Source organism: Lagopus muta, chromosome 4 (assembly GCF_023343835.1).
Source record: "Lagopus muta isolate bLagMut1 chromosome 4, bLagMut1 primary, whole genome shotgun sequence".
In the NCBI taxonomy this organism is placed as follows: Eukaryota; Metazoa; Chordata; class Aves; order Galliformes; family Phasianidae; genus Lagopus; species Lagopus muta.
The window spans coordinates 36,244,897-36,262,101 of record NC_064436.1 but is presented as its reverse complement, the minus strand read 5'-3'; the positions used below and the strand labels follow the sequence as shown (position 1 = coordinate 36,262,101).

Sequence of the window (17,205 nt, the reverse complement as noted above, 5' to 3'; positions counted from 1 at the left end):
TGAAATGCCGAGTCTTCTTTCACTGATGTCAGTGCCAATTTCTGGTAAGGCAGTAATAACACCTGAAGCTGGGAGAGTTTTATAGGGAATGGGTGCCCTTAAAAGCATTTCTCAGTGTTATTTATATGCTTTATTATTTTTAAATATACTTTTCCAAGCACTTTCAAATTTCAATATTTGCCTACTAAACAAACAGTATATTGTATATGAACAAGTGAAAATATGGCTTTGATCAATGAGGCAGGTTTTCTTTGCAGAAGAGGTAATTTCTGCTTGTTCCACGTGCAGCTATTGTCAGTGCCTAAAAGGAAGTATGCACAAAATAAAAAAGCTGTGAAGAGGCTATATAGATATTATTTTTCTTCAGAAATTATTTTCTTGTTCCTTATGGCTGCAGCTGGAAGATTATGTGTTTCAAAACACATAATCTAAAGGCTCAAGGAGGGTTTTTTTCAAACACTAATACTGAATATGACATATTTCTTATTGAGACTTTATTGTAAAATGGACTCCCTGTTTAATTTGTGCCATAGCTTTGCTCTCAGAGCACTATTAGCAAGGAATCCTAACACATTAGTGAGCCGTGCTGCTGAGAGGTGTCTGTTAGAAGTTTTATGCTTTTATTTGGATGTAGTATTTGTGTCTAGCTTTTGAAAGTGTTGTGCCACACTATATATGTGCCTCCCTGCTTACACTTCTCAGCCTACTTGCACTTGAACACAGAGTTTGCCTTGTTTCTCCTCTCCTCTCTTGTCCTCTCTTTTGCAAAAGCAGTTTTGGTTTCTTGGTTTTTCAGGAATATAGATTGTTATTTTTTCACTCCTCCACTGAAAACGTGATGTCACAAATGCATTCAGAGTGAACACAAATCTTTAGAGAAATGAGCAGATTTATATTTACTGAAAATCATTACCATGTTACCTTTAGGAGCACGAAAAATGTAATGGCAGAAAATTATTCAAACCCCATGTGTCCTGACTGCAAAATGAATTTGTAGAAATACAGAGCATAATAAGTAAATAGACTCACTAGGCAGCATTTTCAGTCTTATGCTGTTTTATTTAATTATTTTCATTTAATCCTGTTTCATAGAAAACATTCGCTTCTGCTTCTCTACATGAGCATATGGTCAATATATGGATATCACAACTACATCTTAATAACCAGCTGCTATTCGTGTGTAAATCAGGATGTCTGAATAGCTGGCTGGCTGGAATAATAAGCACAGTGTACTCATTGCTTACATAAAAATGTTTCTGAATACTTTTAGTCAATTGCCATTTAATTTGGGTAGCTGCAGATCCTTACCATAGATCATTGATAAGTCAGAGTAGCAGACAGAAAGGAGTTTAATGGAAGTATGAAAACTCTTGGGAGGACAGGGATGAAGGAAGCTCACTCTCTCTTCTCTGCCATTATAGATCAAGGACTGCTTGGGTGGGACAATAAAAAGTTTGGGTGAGTTTAGCACAGTTAAAAATGCTAGAAATTGAGTAATTGAATGACTAATACAGAATGCAGATGGGGCTTTCTCATCACAAAAGTCACTGAATTAAAGTCTTCTCTTTCTGCATTCAAATCTAATAAAGTCCTTTTGATTTCACCGTAAATTACTTCACTTCTGAGCTAAGAAGCAGACAGAGTGGTGAGGTTTGTACATTTGGCACAATTCAGTCAAGTCCTGTTTAAAAGCAATATATTATGCATACACAAATTTAAAAAAGGACAGTTATGAAGACACATCTCTAAAAATGTGCTTTTGTAGTGAATAAAACAAAATGATTTCCTCATACTCTTGTGCAAAGTGGGTGGCTGCAAAGCATGTGCATAGATTTCTGGAGATACAATATAAAGGGGAGGATAATAATAATCTTTTTCTTACAATAAAGAATCTGCACAAAAAATTCCATCAGCATTTTGCACAGTATGATAAAAAAAAATGCATTAAATCCTCAGCATCAACAGAGGTTCAAAGTGAGACAGAATCAAGCTAAATGAGGTACCCATAAAGAAAAGAAATAGCTAAATGGATATTAGGGAAGTCAAGATAACTACAAAATTAGCAACACAATAGCTTATAGAGTCTGCTTTTGCTAACAAAAGGCAATCATTACCACCTAGCATCTCTGTACAGTCCTGGTAAGAAAAGGTAGTTACATTCTGAAATGAACAAAATAGCATGGTTTCATGAAGATAACTTAAATTTTGAAGTTAAGGTACTTGAACTTGAACTTCTCAATAGAAGACTTTCTGATGACACCGTCATGCTGAAAGTGGTCTCAAGTAGAGAATAGGTGCTGACTGCATTACTCAATTTCTTATCTTCACATCAGTGACTCCAGTGGTATTCTTAAGGGAGACATTTTTTGGCTGCTTTGATGCCTTTTGATACCCTTTGGGGCACAATTGCCAGCAACACAGAACTGGCCATTGGGACACTGATCCTCTACGTCTTCTGAACATCACCGCCGGTCAGAGAAGACATGGAAAAATTTCTTGGAAAGTGGAATCTTTCCTGAAATGAGTATTCTATCCTTAGGTGAAAATACCATCAAATTTTAAAATAAAAAGGGTGTCAGTTGATACCCTGCAATTTAAAGAGTTTTTGCAAATGTTTGGGTACGGAGGTGGCCTCTGAGCCCCAGAGGTCGTCAGAAAGCTTTCTGAAGCAAGATGATGCATTTGCAGTTAATGCAAATTTCTTCCAGGGAGCAGAAGCAATTAGAGCTGGTCTTGGATTCAGTGTGAAATCTCAACCCAACCAAATCTGTTCAGGTTGTTCTGTCAGCTCTTAAGTCATGAAAAGAAGTCAATCTCAGGGAGCAGACAGTGAAATGCAGAAAAGACAATTCTTTTTGACAGGGTGCTCCATTAGCTCGCGCTGAGGTCCCTGACGGGGAGAAATAGGAACCCTCCAGCTGGCAGCTCTGGAATTAGGGAACATAAGAGGTGGCAGGGAAAAATCTGCATTATGATAGCCCTAGAAAGTTTTCCTGATGACTAAAACCTGATGTACCCAACTCATATCTGTTCTAAGCAAGTCTGTCCATTGAATAGAAGCCTGTGAATGCACTTGACAAGTAGCTAGCTCTGGCTTGGTTGTTTTCAATACCATCATCAGTAGGAGACAGAAATTGTAGAATCATAGAATGTCTTGGGTTGGAAGAGACCTTAAAGATCATCTAGTTCCTACCTCCTGCCATGGACAGCATTGCCAGCTGCTAGGTCAGGCTGCCAAGTGCCCTATCCAACCTGAACGCTTCTAGGGATGGGACATCCACAGCTTCTCTGGGAAGCCTATGTCAGTGCCTCTCAGTCCTCTGAGTAAAGAATTTCTTCGTAATGCAATATAAATCTCCTCTCTTTTACTTTAAGACGATTTTCTTTTGTCCTCTGTCACATCATGTAAAAAAAATTCTCCCTCTTGTTTCTAATCTTCTTTAAGTACTAGAGGGTCACAGCAAGGTTTCCCTAGGGCCTCTTCTCCAAGCTGAACAAGCCCAACTTCCTCAACCTTTCTTCACAGGAGAAGTGCTCCAGCCCTCTGATCATTCTCATGGCCCTTTTCTGGACCTGATTCAACATCACCTCATCCTTTTCATGCTGGGAGCTTCAGGCCTGGAAACAGGGCTTCACAACAGCAGGGTAAAAGGAGACAATTACCTCCCTCACCCTGCTGGCCAACCCCAGTTGCAAATTTATAGCACTCAAGAGCAATGTAGTACACAGACCAAAATGGAGTAGTGGCAGAAGGCTCCATTCAGCTTAAAATTTTCGTAAGTCACTAAAACCAAAGGCCTTCTGTTCACCTGGTGGGAAGTCTTTTTCTCACTGATGCCATCTAGTAGGTGACTACTAATGCTTCTGGTTGAAGTAAACAGAAAGACATCTACAAGGACAGCTCTGAAAGTAATGCCTTCTATTTTATGATGTTGGTCCCTGACATTGGAGGTGGATGTTGGTGGTATGACAGTATAGAGGCTGAACCTTCCTTACAGTAGTCCGTTACATTTTCTTGCTGTGTGATAGATGGCAGCAGAGAGACTGTCTGACAAAATGGTATCTGACATGGAAGTGTGTATGGAGCTTTGTGTCACTGAATTCCTTCATGTGAAAAAAATGATTCCCACTGACTCACACTGACACTTGCTGAATGGAGACCAACCAGTGGATGTGAACACGGTGAGGTGGTGGGTGATGTTGTTTTAGCAGTGGTGACAGCAACTCTGGTCACCTCCGCTGAAGCAGACTTTTATGAACATGGCATGCACGCTCTTCTTCATTGTTCACAAAAATGCATAGCTAATGGTGGTGAAGATGTTGAAAAAATAGTGTTTTGTATCTGAGAATCTGCTCTATCAGATGGTATTGACGAGATTTTTCTAGCTGTTGTAGTTTCCGTGGAAATAAATAGAATGTATTATTTTTGGAGCAATTTACATACTTTGAGGTTTGCTTTTTGTAGTTTTGCAGTTAAAGTTGGTCTCCACAAATCAGAAGCTTCTATTCATTAGAAGTACTTCAAAATCATATTTAAGATCTGTTCAAAATGCAGAATATTAAAGAATAGGTAAAAAGCACAGCAAAAATGGGAGATTAAGGATGATGTGAACTATTTTATTTAGACCTGATTGCATTTTCTTAAACATAAAGAGAAGATCAAAATCAAGTAACTCAAACCTTTATGCAGTTCGTCTTTGGGCACAGGGTATAGGTAGAAGCAGTATCTGAGATCACTGTGTCTCTCAAGCAGCCTGGAGAGAGCCAGTGTCATTTTGTTTAAATTCAAAACATGTTCTGGCAGCACATGCCCATCTGCTAACCCTCTGGCTAAAAGTCAGGTCTGCAAAAGTAATAAAAAGATGCAACTCCTGTTTTCTAGTATGATTTTCGCCCCTTCAGACACCTCAAAGAGCTTTTTGGCTGCCTGAAGTATCTAACAACACAAGAAATAGAAAAAAGAAAAAACACAAAGGCAAAGGGAGAGAGAAAGAAAAACAGCAGTCAAAGGGAAAAGGAGGACAAGGACAAGAAAAGAAAAAGCCAGCATGTTCTTACAGGACTTTGGGTGGAAGTTGTTGCTGTTCATTTTGTTGTTGGAATTTTTATGGAGGGAGACTCTTGTGGAAAGATCTCAAGGGAAAATCAAAAAATTACTGAGGAGCTGAAAAACAGCAATGATTATTTTACCAGTGAGTAATTAGAAACATATTTTAAATATTCTGATATATGTTTAAATGTTTTTGTAGTTTAATGATTTTTTTTAATGTTTTATTTTTGTTGCCATGTGGAAAATGGCAGCAGGGGAGGCAGTCTGACAAAATGGTGTCTGACATGGAAATGCGTATGAAGCAAAGATGTGTCACTGAATTCCTCCTTGTGGACAAAAATGTCACCTATTGACATTCATCAATACTTGCTGAACATTGATGAAAACCAGCCTGTGGATGTGGGTGGTGCATTTCAGCAGTGGTGACAACAGTGGGTCACCTCCTCTGGTGCAGATTTTTATGAGCATGGCATGCAGTCTCTTGTTCATCACTGGCAAAAATACACAGCACAAGGTGATGTCCTATGTTGTATGTGTATATGTGATCATAAGTAGAAAAACTTACATCCAAAGTAGAATAATCATTCTTATTGATAATGAGCAGAGTAAATACAGGAGAAAAAAAATTAAGATTAGTGTTAGAGAGTGTGGGAAGCAAAGTGGCAGAGATGAAATCATAAAGGCCTTGTGAATGTTAATGTATGGATGTTAAAATGTTGAAGCAAGTGTATCTCTCTGAGGAATGAAGGTAAGTGTAAATGTACCTTATGAGGGACCTGAGATGGAGTTAGTAAGACCTTCCCCCCCTCACCCCCCCATCATTTGCTCTGTAGGTGGAAACAAATCTGACTGACAATAGGATTCAAGTTCTTTGGACTATTGAAGTTACAAGGATTTTGTCTTGAAACTCTGAAGATGTTTTTTGTCATCCCAGTAAGGGCCAATAAGAAACTCAGAGATAATTTTGAAGAAATAATAGAAGGAATGTATGGGAACATGGAGGATGGCATGTGACTGTGAGCTTCATTATTTTAAAAATAAAATACAAAGTGTGAAATTGTAGAGATGATAGATGTTCTTTTTAATTTTTTTCAGTTTGTTTCTGAAATAATTTTTTCACCAGTTTGAACTACAGATGGGTCTCATGGGATTTGCTTTCAAACATAAGGGAGATATTCAGGCTTTCAGATTTCATTACCACTTTCCTCGTTATTGTGTGCCTTGAGGAGCTATAAATAACACATGGCTAATTTGTGAATATGACACGTTCCAGGGGATATGTGTATTTTAATCAGGGCACCTTCTGACATTTGGTAATTGGTTCACAGATTTGTTACATAATTTCATGATTATTAAGTTGCTAGGAGGAAAAAAAAATCTAAATTTGTTATCCAAAATCTGCCTTCATTGGACCCTTGTAGTATCTTTGTTTCTTGCAGGTCTAACTACAGATTTCAAGTCAGTGAAAATATAAACCATTGTTCCAGTTTTTTGTTGTTTTTTTTTTTCTATTTGTTATAGTTCTAGTCATATAATTAGTAGCTGTGTTCTTTATGACATACTGCTTCTAGTTAAAACTTCCTATTTGTGTGTCTATCACTAAAATGCTTGCTTTTCAGATATATTTATATTTGGTCTGGTGAAAAAAAAAATCACTTTTTGTGTTGAAAGTATGTGTTTGATGCGGGGATTATTGTTTTTAAGAACAAGTTTTGCTGGTGTTGAAATTATGATCAGTTGCCTTATATTCTCTGAAACACCCTTTGAACATCTGTACAAAGTGACTGTCCCCTAAAACCATTCTATTTCACAGAATCACAGAATGGCCCGGCTTGGAAGGGACCTCAAGATCATGAATCTCCAACCCCCTTGCCACAAGCAGGGCCACCAACCTCCCGATTTAATACTACACCAGGTTCCCCAGGATCCCATCCACCCCGGCCTTGAACATCTCCAGGGATGGGGCATCCACACGGTTTCAAGCTGATGTAAGTTATTTAATCATTATGTTCATACTGAATTTCTTTTTATGGTTTGATCTTTTGAACGGAGATGTTGTAGTGCTGAAAGGTGCACTTCTCAATGCCTGGTCATGAAGCATCAATACAACCACGTTGTTTGTGTTATGGAAATCCATTGATTTTGGTAGAATTATTCAAACTCAGAGTCTGCAATTTGTTATTATTAATGCTGTTATCCATATTGAAAGTCTTGTCTCTGATTAGGCTGTTGTGACAGTTGCCTCCTCCAATGGCTAAAGGGCAGATGGTGCATGAGGCTGTCTGCTCCCTGGCCTTGGCACACGTGATTCCTTGCTCCAGGGGGTGTGTTTCTCTTGTGCCAGACAGCACATTTATTTATGCAGGCTTCACAGAATATGGTTCTTGCCTTAAGAGTGAATTTACATCATTTGCAGCACACATACACTTTCAGGTCCTTTTGCAACATAGATACTTGGTTTCTACCCACAAACAAGTCCGAAGAAATTTCATTAATGTATCAGTTTGACTTTAGTTAGATAAGAAGGCATCATTTACTTATTCAAGCAAATATTGATACGATTACTTTTTATTTATTAATGCAATGATATTGTGCTGACTTTAGCTATGCAATGCTATAACAAAGAGCATTTTTTCAGTGACGTGCAGTATTGCAATTTCTCTATGTACTTAGTGTTGGCCATAAAATAGAGACTTTTCCTTGTGGTAGATTAAGGAACATCTTTGATGTTTCCATTCAAAGAATATTGCTTTCATAAGGTGAGCATTAACAAGACAGTAGTGACACATTTTCATGACAAGGTTGCTGACTGAACAGATCATTAGAGAGAAAAGGATCAAAGCTACTTCCACATGTTATGTTTCAGTGAGATGTAAGTACGTCACTGACAAAAAAGCGAAAGTAGCAAACATCACGTCAGGTAAAGCCCACTCTTGTCTTCCTCTCCTCCTCATTTGCTTGTAGCAAATCACAATCTATTTGCATTTTGAAAGAGGCATGTTGGAATCTGCCTGCAAGGGTTAATATAACTCTGATAAGAGATTTATGAATACAAGCTGTCCTTTGTTACTAGTGGTCATGACAAATTACAGAATCACAAAATTAAGTATTTAGTTCTTAATGGCTCTCCACTTCTGTCTGGAATTGCTTTTTATTTTTTTTCTTTCCTGTAAAGAGAAGGCATGCATTTAAAACCAAATGTATTTGCAAAGCACAGAAAAAATATAGGTGGTTCAGCAAAACAGAAAGCTTCTACTGTTATTTTGCAAAATATTCCTAGTGACGCTGTAGTCCCAAGCACAAAATTCCCTTCAATTTAATTAGCATGTAAACCTATGGTTCTCCTTTTCTACCTGTATCAACTGATAGGAGATCCAATGATTTCTTCTAGGTATATGCAGTGTAAAACCTAGAGACCAAGGGCAGGGAAGCTAAGTTAGCTTGTAATAGCAAAGTATTCTGCAGGCAAGAGAGGTGCTTATGTTGCGATATAATGTCTTTTGAATATGTTGGATTGTCATTACTCACATTCATCTTTAAGTGCTTATCAGATTCTTGTATACCTGAAAGAAAGTGAGGAAGAGCTGCCCTAAGTTAAATGTTATGCAGTATGGTTGTAAGACATGTAGCCAAAGTGTTTCTCAAACTTTCTACAGATACTCCAACATATTTGAAAATTTTGACAGAAAAGAATAGGCAAGGGCAACGATGATTGATCCATGTTTTTAAGAAAAAAATTGAAGCCATATTTCCACCAGAGGCTTTAGACGGACATTGATATATTTATCAAGAAAAAAAAAACAAACACAAGCACAGCCTTTGCATCACTAACGTTGTAGCCTGGTGCCAGAATTTACAGCTGTAATGTAAGATTCATTGCCACTCTCTTTATTTATTGGAAAAATCTCTTGCAGCTGAGCAAAGGCATAAATATAAAATTAAATCACGAAAACTACTTCGAACTAATGCTAAAGATACTCCTTAAACTCATGGGACCAGGACAACATCAAACTAATGCTGAAACACAATTGAGACAAACGGTTTTTATTTAGCCATCCATTATGCCAAACATCACTTTACAGTCAATATGTAAAACCACAGATTATTTGAGAGTATTTGTTATGTAAGCTCAACTAGGGTATTCAAAGACAGCATGCTCAATGAAGATACTTCCATGAATTTCTGTCCTTACGATGTCTCATTTTCGTGTCTCTGTAAAATTACTTTTATAGTGTGTTTTACTAGTGTATAATGCAAGGAAACTTTATATGCTCATGAAAAATGGCTTTATAAACTACTCTAGTCTGCCAGATGATTCTTAGACTGCATAGATATGAGTATTAATGCCTGCAATATGTTGATAATATTTGTCCTTTTAGGTCAGTACAGACTTCTCAAGTATTTACAGTCTACAAAAATAGTGTCACAAGTACAGAATAATAGTTATTGAATATTATGGGTTTATAATACATACATATTTAAATATTTCTCATAAAAAATCTTCTTAAGAGTGCTAGTCTTAACTGCTGGACAACTTCAGAGATAAGTTATTTCAATTTAGACTTAATCATAAAAATCAGTATAAATTTTATGTAAAACATGCAAACATGTCTTCTTGCTCTAGTCCTGCTTGGTGCTATATGAATGTCCTGCACATGCTTGTGTGGTTGCACCTTTTGAACAGATACCACTTGGAATCACAGGACATGTCAAAGGCAACTCTCAGAGCTGAAATCAAACTGACTGTGGGACTGTGGGTAGGGCTCATGTGGGCAAGAGGGTCTGATTCCAAACTCATTCCTGTGTGCAGCTCCCTTGGGAAAGCTACTAAAGATGTTGCTGCCCACCATGAGCAGAGTGAAAAGGCAAAAAAAACAACTGTGTGTTCTTCAGTCAGCCAATGAGGGAACTAGGGCCAGCTAGATTTCAGGGATTTTAAAATGGAGCAAACTTCTTCTGTGTATGTAAATGATAGCGACTTCAACTTTTTGATGCCAAGATGTAAAATTTTCTCTACCACTTTAATCATTATGTTTGAGTACTTAAATCTGCTCAGTCTTGAGACAACAGAAGAGATAGAGATCTGCCCTTTCCCAGTCATGCTTGATTTCTTAAAGCCTTATTCAAGTCCTGCTAGATGCAGGCCCCACTGAAATTGAAAGAAAATGTTTATGCTGACTTCAGTGCTTTCTTTGTCACATCTGTAACTGCCACTTACCAAAGACCTGACTATAATTGTCCTTACAATGTCTCTATTTTTGGGATATTCTCACATCCTTGTGTTACCTTACAAACCAATGGAGGACTTCTTGCTTTCTGTCTTAACACTTCTTGCGCTAAGACATCTTATGCTTATCTGAAGCATGAAACCATTCAGTGGAAATATCTTTCAGGGATATTCTGAGCTTTCCTGGAGCATGATGTACTGTGTGCTTTATAAAGAACTGAAAAGAATATGGTATAAAATAGATGAGAGTATATATGCTAGAAAGAAAAAGAGATGTGGAGAGATGAGTCGTGTAGATGAGAACCTGCATGATGGTTTTGCGATCAGTAGAGGTCTCGTACCTGGCTGAATAAGAGGAAAACAGGAAAGAGCAGAGGGTAGCACTGGCAGAAACCAGAGCTAGAGATATTGCCTTGATCACTCATGGCCATGGGAGGAGACACACGGAGGATCAGAGCTACTTTCTTGCTCTAAAAACCAGGCGAAAGAGGTCAAAAGACAAAACAGCTCCAAGAGCAATTGGTGCTAATGTGCTATTTTAGATAATGATGGTCCTCATTTCTTATATAGTGACTTTTCATCTCTAGATCTCATAGCTCTTTATCTCAATTTTTCAGATTGCAAAACTGATTAATTACACTAGCAGCATTAGTATAATTAGTGCTGAGTATTCTCCAAGCTTCCTCTTCTTTAATCATCTGGGCTTTGAACCTGTAAATTGGAACTAAATCCCTATTTATCAAATAGCATAGATTTTAGCATCTGCAGAGGGTAGATTTTTGTTTATGTTGCTCTATCTTAAACTCAGATATTGTTGTAGAAGCTTTGGAAATGTGTCTGTGGGAGTGTACTGAAAATAGATAGACCAAGATTTGTCTGTCTCTCTCTTTTTTTTTCAGGTTTTTTTTTTTTTTTTTTTTTTTTTTTGTCACATTTGATCTCTTGGACATTAAGCATTTTGGAAGGGAAAGGGAAAAAAAGAGCAGTACAATGTGTGCTTCAATGTGTAGGTGGATTGAAATGTCTGGTTTTATCTATCTTGGATGCATAACAGTTATCACACGAAGTGAAGACAAATTGTGCAACTTAAAAATGACAAGGACAAGGGAAAGGCCTTTGTTCTCATCTGCTAGACTTCATGTCAAGACCTTGTGTCACCAATATTTACTTTCAGAGAAAATTGATGAGATTTACTTGGAGACACCACAGTTTATATGGCTCGGTCTCTGGTCTGCTTTCCATGCCTCTTGGATTAGCATAGGAGGTTGCCTTAGTTTTCTTTTTCCTCTTCCTAGTAGACCGACCCAAGTATCTGTGAAACCTCAGGATTCCGTAGCTTGCACCACCCTCCTCTTACCTCTACCTTCAGCTCAGTACTGAGGAGCTTCTGTTGACTCCTAATAGCAGCAAGTTCTCTAGTTTGCTTTTACTAGATCTTGGTAATATTCTGGTAATTCTTCGATTTTTTAATTTTGTTGTTGATATAACAACTCATTCTTTATCTACAAATGTGGAAATAAAAGCATGGATGGCTTACTGAAGACTTTCAGAAATTGCCTACCATGCTTACAATGTTATTCAGAAACTGAATCTATATAAAAGAATTAGGGAGAGAATTTCAATGGCCAGTCAGGACAAGTTGGAATTGTCTCTAATCAACAGTTGACAGAAGAAAAGAAAATATATGGAAGCAATATATGAATATTCTAAAAAAAATCTAAAAGATACAAAATCTAATGCAGAATACTGTTCATTCTGTGCTCCTTGTATTACCGAAGTCTAGTTGTGATGACATATCACACCTTCATAGGAGAGGAAAGAAGTGAACCACAGCTGTGATTAAATGATGTAAGTAAGGGAAGCAAGCAACTTGCTTCATCTTAAATGGTTCAGCAGCTCTAGGAGCTGATAATTCTTACCCTTTCTTTTGGGGCTTTCTAAATTTTCCCTCCTTAAAATGCTGTGAAAGTATTTACTAATTATGATGAATAGTTTTTTCTAGTTTCAGTTTCTCCTATATAAAAATCTTTTTTTGGCACACATATCATATAAATGTCTACTTAGTTCAATGATTTACTATTGATTCCTTTCATTAAGGCTATCCTATTACTCATTTGCTTCTAACTCTGGCATGTTTTTTCTGTGTTTAAATTTTTAATGTTCCAAGCTAATATAAAGATTTCAAGGTTTTAAGGATGCGTGCTCAGACTTATTATATTGCCCTAATAACTAGCACCAGAGCATGGACAGGTGCTGGCAGCTCAGATGGAGACAGTCCCAGTGAGGAGAGGGCAGGGTTTCCCCACACCTCTTTAGGTCAGTGGAGAAAACATGGGATTTACATGTGCACATAAAGAGCCCAGAGGAGAAGACCAAATCAGGGGTCTGATTCCAGGGCATCGAAAGCTGGGAAACAGATACTCTTTTTTTTTTTTTAATTTATATATAAAAAGTTTTAAAATTGGAATTTAACAATGTTTTGCTGTAGTCTTTGCTACTTTGACAAGTTGATAGCAACAGGGAGCTTACTTTCAGCTTTTTCCTGCCCCAGTCTAATCATCATTCTCTGGGAAAGTCAGTGTAATTCCGTAATTCACCAGCTCCCAGCATGTTACCCATTACATTATTTTTTTTCCATTTTTACTCAAAATGAAAAGAAACATAACAAGAGGAAAAAAACACACAGTCATATACCCTGGTTCTGTCCTGAACCACTGCTTAGGTAAACAACTTGCCTGAGATCTTTAATTGTTGATCATACTGTATTGGAATACGAAACATTTCGACTGTGCCAAAACCATTTCTTTTAGTTTATTAGAGTTTGTAAGTAATTATCTGCTACACAGAAGTGGTTGAGGACCTAGAGAGTAAGGGGAAGAGATGCTGGGTTGAAACAGTGGACTGTGGAAGCTTTTCTTCTTCTTCCCACCCTTCCCCACGTGCGGACTGACTCTCTTTGATCTGGTTCCAGTGCCAAACAGGTTTCTAACAGGGTTTTGAGGGATACCTGTAACCCTTGGTGTCTCCACAAACTTCTGTCCATTTCTGAGGGTTTCCACAGACATGGTACTGTGAATCAGCTGCTGGCCTTATCTTGTTCAGCTATGCATTTCAAATTTATTTAAACTTTATTTAAATTAGGTTATTAAGTTATTATCGTGTTTCTGTCATTTAAGTTATGCTTAGTCTTTTTCCTCTGTGTGTGAAATATGTATATATATATATGTCTATGTATATAAAGAAATATGTATCTTTAGACATTGATTCATCTTCTTTATTTAGCATTTCAATATTCTATACTTTGCGTATTTAAATTGCATTAATATAATTTTGAAGTTCAGTTTCAGTGATATTACTGAATAGGGTATGGTGCAGTAATTGTAATGTATGATATTTAGCAGCATTCACTGGAGATTTAGCATGTATAAATTTTTATTAGAAAAGTAATACTTGCCTGGCAAACAAGGTTATAGTGAGAAGGGAAAATTAATCTCTGGATTTACAGGATCTTTTTATTTTTTTAAAGGGAAGGTGTTTGTGTTTCCATTCCAAGTAGTGCTGGGTCCATGCTTGTCCTCGCCCATTTATTTGTACTCTATGTACCATCAACTGAATTCTTTGTTTCATGTTTTAATTAGACACAGGAAATACATGGTTCTACTTCAGATTTGGTTCTGTTTTTCTTCATGTATACCTTCTCTATCTGAAGAAATTTTAGGTATAGTTATTTTCTTCAGGTCTTTTGAATCAAAGATGTTCCTGTAATTAAAATCCACTAGTGGATTAAGAGGTTGGAGAAAGTCAGACTGCTGTTGAGGACAAAAATGTGTAATGTGTGTCCAGAGTTGATGGCTTTTTAGTCTAAGTTTTTAAAGTTCTTTTGTCTACATCAGTAGGGGAAGTCAGCAGGATTGAGTTCATATGTTGTGTGCTACCTCAACTAGGAAGATGTTTGTTATTGTTGTACATAAAAAGAGACTTGACACTGAAGAACCACAGAAATGAATGTTTTTTTTCTTTGTACACTGGACTGATATTCACATTGTGGTGATCTACAGTACATTTCACATATTAAAAGAAAACAAAACAGAAATACTGAACCTAAATTACACTCCTATAATACTTTCAACCTGATCTGACCCACACCCTAACTTCTTATTTATTTGGCATTTGAGACTCTGTACAAGTGCCAAAGAACCAAAGAACTCTGTACAAGTAACAAATTATCCACTTCTGTATAATGTGCTAAATCACACATATTGAATGGTCTTCATGACATTCTTGTGTGTTCATCCCATCTCTTCACTGAGTCAAAGCAGTAGAATGCTGAACACAGTTGTTATTACCTCTATATTGATCTCTACAGGCTGGTGGCGCTTGAGTGGGAAGAAATCAGAAGGGAAACGGGATGTTCTTCAGTATCATTTGTGAAATGGGAGCACAGGTGGAGTAATGACAGCAATAATACTCTTATCAGCCTGAGAAGGGGGCAAAAATAAGGAAACTATTGATTCTTTTAAACATTGTTAGAATCAGGAATGTATCACTTCCTTTTGAGAAATTAGCCATACTCCTCCCCTCCAATCCTTATTGGATTTTTATAATGAACTTTTATCAGATATCCTATTTTCTGTAAATCATCTGTAATAATATGGCACAAATTTCCTAACAGACAATAGTTTTCTCAGTAAGAAGGTTTATTAAATTCTTTATTTCGTTTTGAAAAATAGCATTAGGCAGTTAAGTCAGAATTGCAAGAAAAGTGATATTTAAAATATGAGTAAAAAAAATGTTATTTGTATTCCCTGTTTCTTTGTCAGACAAAGCATTCATCTTAAATATATGTTTAAATATTTCTCGGTTAGGATTTGATGTCAAAGACCATTAGAGGAGTAGCAAATTCTCAAGTTTAAGCAAAGATGTAAACTGTAAACAACTGGGCAATCAGCAACCTTGAGAGAATATGAAGGTGGCAAAATTCAGATTTGAGACATCTTTTGTTAATTAATTATTTGAAAGAATGTGATGCTCTGATTTGTATCGTACTGGTGAACACTGGAGTACAAATACAATGCAGTATCAATTATTTAAATACTTCTTGTAAGACAAAAGGCTCAGGAATTTCATCCTTAGACATTCCAGTGTTTGTATATCAATATACCAAAGCTTCTGTGTTTTTACATCCTGATATCTCCTCACAGTCACTCTTACCACTGATCTGAGGAACACCTCTACCTTAAAGGCAGATATTAAAAACAAAATAATCTTTGCACAACTCTTAACATCTGTTTCACAGTTTCTTGAAAGATTTAGCATATTTTCTTATGGAATCAGAGAGCTCATTTTCTCTGAAAATGACATAAGTTATTATTTTTTGGGGGTTTGAATCTCTCCCTGATGATTTCATTGAAAAGTGTTTCTTTTCTAGTGTTTTTATCAATAATATCTTGCACTTCATATTAAATATAATTGTATTTTTAGAGGATAAATCTTTTTAGATGAAGGCTTCAAGTTTCAACTAAAGGCTTTAAATTTAAAATAAGAAATTGACTGATTGGCCTGTGTTACACAGTACCAGAGTAGCCTTGTTCATACTTAAAAAAAACAAAAAGACACACAACTTGAATAAGGAGTTAATCTTTCTCTGTACTACCAGATGTGATAATGCATAGATGGGTATCAGTTCCTTGAGAAGTTTCAGCATACAAAAGTTGTTCTGCCTCTAATTCCAGTAGTGGTGGGAGATGCAGAGACAGACTCAGTGTTTTATCACCTGGTCAGTGTAAGGTTTGTGCATAGGAAGATGATCAATATGTGTTAGCTACTTTTCTGTAAACTCTGCAAAGACTCACAGAATGGTAAACATTGGAAGGGACATCTAATCCAACCTTCTCCTCAAGCAGGGCCACCCAAAGCAAACTGTCCAGGGGCATTTTAAGTCAGCTTCTGAAGACATCCAAAGGTTGTTAAGATGGTCCCAAACCTCCTCTTTTCCAGGCTGAACAATCCCACCTCTCACAGCCTCTCCTCACCTAAGAGGTTCTCATGTCCTTTGATCATCTTGGTACTCCATCACTAGACTTGCTCCAGTATGTCTAGGTTTCTCTTGTAATTGGTTACCAGTATAAGAATTGGAGCTATTACTTGGTGTTTGACCTCACCAATGCTGAGCAGAGGGAAAGAATCAATTCTCTTGACCTGCTGGTGATATTTGCTTAACACAGCCAAACCTTCATTCTGGCAAGGGCACATTACTGATTTGTGTTCAACTTTGTGCTTACCAAGACTCCTAGATTCTTTACAGCAGAGCTACAGAAAAAGTCCTGTCATTTTTATCAAATGTAACCAGACAAAGATGATGATGTTTCTCTGCTTGTGATTAACAATTTTTGAATTCATTTTCATCTACTGCAGTGTTAAAGAGATTGACTGTAGTTCAGTAGTTTTCCCATTTACCTAGGGAGTGGGGGACTGAAGCAAGTGGGGTTGTTAGCAATTAATACCTTTGGCTATTTTTCTTCTATATGGTGAAATATTTCTGCTTAGCTACTGAAACTCCATTTTTCAGACCTTTTGGGATAGACATCAGAACAGTGTGAACTATTCTGCTCAAAATAACAGCATAAACAATAGCAGAGGAAAGGACAGCACTGGAAAGAATGACATCAGAGGGATTTATTTTCAACCTACATCTTTTAAATCATTTTTACAGTTCTCCAAATAATTCTGACTTCATATACATATAAATAATCACAAAGTATGCGATGTTTTACCAAAGGCACATGGTCCTATTTTTAAAATAGTGTATAATTCTATGAGAAAACACTGAAATAGGATCAGACATTAATTTTTAAAGCTCTGTTCTGTACACTGTCATTTTTGAAGAAAACTAAAGAGACTTTTAGCTCAACTGATTTCACCTATACAC

At 36.9% G+C, this 17,205-nt stretch overlaps 1 long non-coding RNA gene across 3 annotated transcripts in view; it reads left to right on the top strand.

The window, feature by feature from the left end:
• The window catches only part of LOC125691915 (uncharacterized), a 33,086-nt gene extending 26,054 nt beyond the window's left edge, over positions 1-7,032 (top strand). For all 3 annotated transcript variants that reach the window (XR_007376329.1, XR_007376330.1, XR_007376328.1), the window contains one exon: positions 6,864-7,032. This is a non-coding gene — a long non-coding RNA (uncharacterized LOC125691915). The remainder of the gene's footprint in view (positions 1-6,863) is intronic.
• Positions 7,033-17,205: the final 10,173 nt, after the last annotated feature.